The sequence below is a fragment of the Schistocerca cancellata genome, chromosome 2 (genome assembly GCF_023864275.1).
Source record: "Schistocerca cancellata isolate TAMUIC-IGC-003103 chromosome 2, iqSchCanc2.1, whole genome shotgun sequence".
Lineage (NCBI taxonomy): Eukaryota > Metazoa > Arthropoda > Insecta > Orthoptera > Acrididae > Schistocerca > Schistocerca cancellata.
Window position 1 is genome coordinate 287660280 of NC_064627.1, and position 6332 is coordinate 287666611.

Here is a 6332-nt window from a genome sequence, read left to right on the forward strand (position 1 = left end):
AGCTTAGAATGGCCACAGTCTTATACATACAGAATCTTTCACTCCACTGTCTCCCAACTACTATTGTTCTGACACATTTGTTACGTTAGATTACTCAGAACCATGAATATCCAGACAAACAGAACGAACTGTACAGAACGTCAGTATAATGAAACAGGTATTATCTAAATCCAATGGTACTCCAGCATTTTTATACATTGAAAAGCCAAAAAAAACTGGTACACCTGCCTAATATCATGTAGTGCCCCAGCGAGCACGCTGAAGTGGTGCAACACCACGCGGCACAGACTCGACTAATTTCTGGAGTAGTGCTGGAGGGAACTGACACCATGAATCCTGCAGGACTGCCCATAAATCCTTGAGAGTATGAGAGGTTGGAGATCTCTTCTCAGCAGCACGTTGCAAGGCCCCCCAAATATGCTCAATAATGCTCATGTCTGGGGAATTTAGTGGCCAGCGGAAGTGCTTAAACTCAGAAGAGTGTTCCTGGAGCCTCTCTGTAGCAAGTCTGGACGAGTGGGGTGTCGTATTGTCTTGCTGGAACTGCCGAAGTCGGAATACACAATGGACATGAATGGATGCAGGTGATCTGAGATACGTGTCACCTACCAGAGTCGTATCTAGACGTATCAGGGCTCCCATATAACTCCAACTGCACATGCCCCACACCATTACAAACCCTCCACCAGCTTGAACAGTCCCCTGTTAACATGCAGGGTCCATAGAATATGAGGTTGTCTCGATACCCGTCCATCCAATCGAAACAATTTGAAACGAGTCTCGTCCGACCAGGCAACATGTTTCCAGTCATCAACAGTCCAATGTCGGTATTGACGGGCCCAGGCGAAACGTAAAGCTTTGTGTCGTGTAGCCATCAAGGGTACACAAGTGGGCCTTCGGCTCCGAAAACCCATATGGATGATGTTTCGTTGAATGGATTGCACGCTGACACTTGTTGATGGCGCAGCACTGAAATCTGTAGCAATTTGCGGAAGGGTTGCACTTCTGTCACGATGAACGATTATCTTCAGTCGTCGTCGGTCCCGTTCTTGCAGGATCTTCTTCCAGCCGCTGCGATGTCTGATTCCTGATATTCATGGTACACTCGTGAAATGGTCGTAGGGGAAAACCCCCACTTCATCGCTACCTCGGTGATGCTGTGTCTCATCGCTCGTGCGCCGTCTATAACACCACATTCAAATTCACTTAAATCTTGATAACCTGCCATTGCAGCAGCAGTAACCGATCTAACTGCGTCAGATGCTTGTTGTCTTATATAGGTGTTGCTGACCGCAGCGCCGTATTCTGTATTTACAAATCTCTGTATTTGAATACGCATGTCTATACCAGATTCTTTGGCGCTTCAGTGTATGTACCTTACACGGTCCGATCACATTACTATACCACAACCTATGTTCGAAGTTATCGTGCGACAACCACTCACAGACATCAGGGGGCAGCACTAGCAGTGGAGGATATAGACTACTGGCCAATAAAATTGCTACACCAAGAAGAAATGCAGATGATAAACGGGTTTCATTGGACAAATATATTATACTAAAACTGACATGTGATTATATTTTCACGCAATTTGGGTGCATAGATCCTGTGAAATCAGTACCCAGAACAACCACCTCTGGCATAATAACTGTCTTGATACGCCTGGGCATTGAGTCAAACAGAGCTTGGATGGCGTGTATAGGTACAGCTGCCCATGCAGCTTCAACACGATACCACAGTTCATCAAGAGTAGTGACTGGCGTATTGCGATGAGCCAGTTGCTCGGCCGCCAGTGACCAGACGTTTTCAATTGGTGAGAGATCTGGAGAATATGCTGGACAGGGCAGCATTCGAACATTTTCTATATACAGAAAGGACCTGCGAGATGCGGTCGTGCATTATCCTGCTGAAATCTAGGTTTCGCAGGGATCGAATGAAGGGTAGAGCCACGGGTCGTAACACATTTGAAATGTAACGTCCACTATTCAAAGTGCCGTCAATGCCAACAAGAGGTGACCGAGACGAGTAACCAGTGGCACCCCATACCATCACGCCGGGTGATGCGCCACTATGGCGATGACGAATACACGCTTCCAATGTGCGTTCACCGCGATGTCGCCATACACGGATGCGACCATCATGATGCTGTAAACAGAACCTGGATTCATCCGAAAAAATGACGTTTTGTCATTCGTGCACCCAGGTTCGTCGTTGAGAACACCAGGCGCTCCTGTCTGTGATGCAGCGTCAAGGGTAACGGCAGGCCATGGTCTCCGAGCTGATAGTCCATGCTGCTGCAAACGTCGTCGAACTGTTCGTGCAGATGGTTGTTGTCTTGCAAACGTCCCCATCTGTTAGAGATCGAGACGTGGCTGCACGATCCGTTACAGCCATGCCGGTAAGATGCCTGTCAGCTCGACTGCTAGTGATACGAGGCCGTTGGGATCCAGCAGGGCGTTCCGTATTATCCTACTGAACCCACCGATTGCATATTCTGCCAACAGTCATTGGATCTCGACCAACGCGAGCAGCAATGTCGCGATACGATAAACCGCAATCGCGATAGGCTACAATCCGGCCTTTATCAAAGTCGTAAACGTGATAGTACGCATTTCTCCTCCTTACACGAGGCATCACAACAACGTTTCACCAGGCAACGCCGGTCAACTGCTGTTTGTGTAGCAGTTATCGGTTGGAAACTTACTTCATGTCAGCACGTTGTAGGTGTTGCCACCGGCGTCAACCTTGTGTGAATGCTTTGAAAAGCTAATCATGTGCATATCACAGCATCTTCTTCCTGTCGCTTAAATTTCGCATCTGTAGCACGTCATCTTCTTGGTGTAGCCCGTAGTTTGGAGACCCCTGGCTAAGAGCATACAGTACCCATACACCCGATTCTTGAACCTTCACCGTTGCACACAAACGTCGCACGATGGTAGGATGATCACAGTTCATCAAATTTGCCAGTTCTCGAGTACACTAATGTGGACCATTGTGGATTAATGCGCTTGAACGATCTTCATCAAACACCTAAGGTTTTCTTGAGAGTGGGGAGTCACTAAATATCAAAACGATTCTTCTTGAAACGAGACAACCATTTTCGTGCGGTGAAGGCATGGCATTATCCCCATACAAGGGTCAAAAATGGTTCAAATGGCTCTGAGCACTATGGGACTTAACATCTGTGGTCATCAGTCCCCTAGAACTTAGAACTACGTAAGCCTAACTAACCTAAGGACATCACACACATCCATGCCCGAGGCAGGATTCGAACCTGCGACGGTAGCGGCCACGCGGTTCCAAACTGAAGCGCCTAGAACCGCACGGCCATACCAGCTGGCCCCATACAAGGCGCTAATGTTTATAGCCCAGTAAAAATGGCTCTGAAAATTGGTTCAAATGGCTCTAAGCACTATGGGACTTAACATCTGAGGTCATCAGTCCCCTAGACCAATAACAACTTGAACCTAACTAATCTAAGGACATCACACACATCCATGCCCGAGGCAGGATTCGAACCTGTGACCGTGGCAGCAGCGCGGTTCCGGACTGAAGCGCCAAGAACCGCTCGGCCACATCGGGAAGCTTGAAAATGGGGTTGAGTTACAAAACGTGGAGTAATTTTGATTTCCAGGTATGTTGTAAGTATTACTCCTCTCGTGAAACAGCCTAGTTTTAGACTTTCTCTCCCTCGTACATTAGCCGCAACTCTGAAAAAAAAAGTCCATGTCCCTTTTTCAGCTTTTCCTCAGTAAATAGGTTCCAGTGAATTTTAGGCAAAAATTCTAGTATCAATTTTAAAGAGAGTTAAATTTCCTGCAAGTTTGATATATGTCTTGTTGGAAAATTAGGTAACAGCTGCAGGGGTACGAGGCCGTGAAAATCCGTAAAAATGTCAAGAAATCGCAAAAAGTTAGATGTAACAGTGGCTACACCTTAATAACATTTTGTTGATGCATTTAATGTAGAATGTATAATAAGCTGTGTTGTAGAGGAGTAATTTCCTTCAGTATTCATAAAAAATATACGTAATGTTAAATTAACAGTTATAGTAAAAGTGGTATATAATTGTTAATGCAACGTTTCTCAGCGCGTGTAGGGAGTAATTTCAGATATTTTATCTGAATCTTGAAGGAAATTAAATCCTCTAAAATGTTCGAATGTGTGTGAATTCCTAAGGGACCAAACTGCCTAGATCATCGGCCCTTGGACTTACACACTACTTAAACTAACTTATGCTAAGAACGACACACACTCCCATGCCCGAGGGAGGACTCGAACATCCGGCGGAAGGGGGCGCGCAGTCTGTGACATGGCGCCTCAAACCGCGGGGCCACTCGGGGCGGCTTAAATGCTCTGCAACATTGGTTATTATCCATTCTGTACAAAACTGCATTAACAAAAAGTTATTAAGGTGTAACCCCTGACAGACGCCGAGCCGAGCGGACGCGCCAGCAGCGGTAGCTGCAGCAGCAGTTGTCTGATACACAGTAATTTAGTTTAGTTTCTGTACTTTTTTTTTACGTGCTTCTGCCAAGAAGTGAACTATACTTGTGTGTTTTACTTTGTGGACTAGTGGTTAGCAAATTTCTCTTTGTTTTTGCTTAAATCTTGGTGCATATCCTTGTGTAAGGCGGCTTCCTAGTGTAATTTTCCCGCCGCCAGAAGATCCTCATCTCGGCACTAAGTTTAAACCTCGTGCTGGTACACTGCATATAGTTTAGATCAGTGCATTATAGTTTGCGTACATATCTCGTGCAGTATCCTTTGGCTAAGCAGAGTATCTAGTAACAGGTCGCTTCCCACGCCGGGGTTCCCGGGTTCGATTCCCGGCGGGGTCAGGGATTTTCTCTGCCTCGTGTTGACTGGGTGTTGTGTGTTGTCATTAGGTTAGTTAGGTTAGTTAGGTTTAAGTAGTTGTAAGTTCTAGGGGACTGATGACCATAGATGTTAAGTCCCATAATGCTCAGAGCCATAGTAACAGGTAACTGTAGGTACATCCACTTCAGTATAGAAATTTATTTCTGTTTAAGAGCTTACAGTTTCAGGGTATAGTGAGAAATCTGCAGAGCAATTTTTAGTGTTTCTTCATTTTCCTCGTTACATTTTGCGCACATACCAAACTCAGTAGCGCCATTTGAGATCTTATTCTATTTTTTACACACTACGATATGGCTAGGGACTATGCTTGTTGTGAGAGGACCAAGGAGAATTGTCTGCTGTCCGTAAACAGCTGTTAGCTGTGTTGGCTAATGCTCAAAGTTGCAGCGAACATCGGGGCGCTGGTGACGAGAACTGCAACATCTTCGGTGCCGTTGGAATCCGCTGGTGACCCGGGTGGCGCTGCATCTTCTGATGCGCAACATGTGACCGGTCCGTCCTCACTCGAGAGTGGGTGGCTGACAGTGGTGAGTTCGCGTGTAACTGCGCGGAAGGCGAAAGAGTTGGCAGAGAGCGCGGCTGGCTCCTGGCACCTTAGCAGCAGGTACGAGGTGCTACACATTGTCGATAACTGTGAGCCAGCACGGGTTGACTCTCCTGTTGGGCCAGCGACCGATTTTCTTGCCCAGTAGACAAGTGCACAGATTGGGTGTGCTTGTCATTGGGAGCTTCAGTGTTAGGCGGGTGATACAGCCCCTCACGGAAATAGCAGGCAAAGCGGGAAAGAAAGCCAGTGTGCACGATACGTGTTTGCCGGGGGGGGGGGGGGGGGGGGTCTCGTCCGTGATGTGGAAGACGACCTGCCGGCGGCTATCGAGCGCCATGAGTGCAACCGGCTGTGTATAGTGGCACACGTCGGCATGAGTGACGCCTGCCGCTTTGGTTCTGAGGGCATCCTCTGCTTATTTGGCGGATGGCTTCTTTTGCTCACAGCTTCAGTTCTGCCAGTACCTCGTCTCCTACCTTTCCAACCTCACAGAAGCACTTGCCCGCGAAAGGCAAAGGTTCTGAGTTCAAGTCTCGGTCCGGTACACAGTTTTCATCTGCCATGAAGGTTAATATCAGCGCACACTCCGCTGCAGAGTGGAAATTTCATTCTGGAAGCAAAAATAGGCGTAAGGAGAGCAATGAAAGAAGCATTCAATGACTTTGAAAGTAAAACTTTGTGAACCGATATGAGTGAACACCTTAAGAGGTTTTTATTGTATGTATAATCAGTAAGTGCGTCAAAATCATCTATTTGGTCACTCAGTGACCGTACTGGCACCGAAACGGAAGATAGCAGAGAGAAATCCGAAATACTGAACACGGTCTTCCGAAATTGTTTCACCGATGAAGATCGTTACACTGTCCCTCCTGTCAACCGTCATACGAACGTCGAAATGACAGAT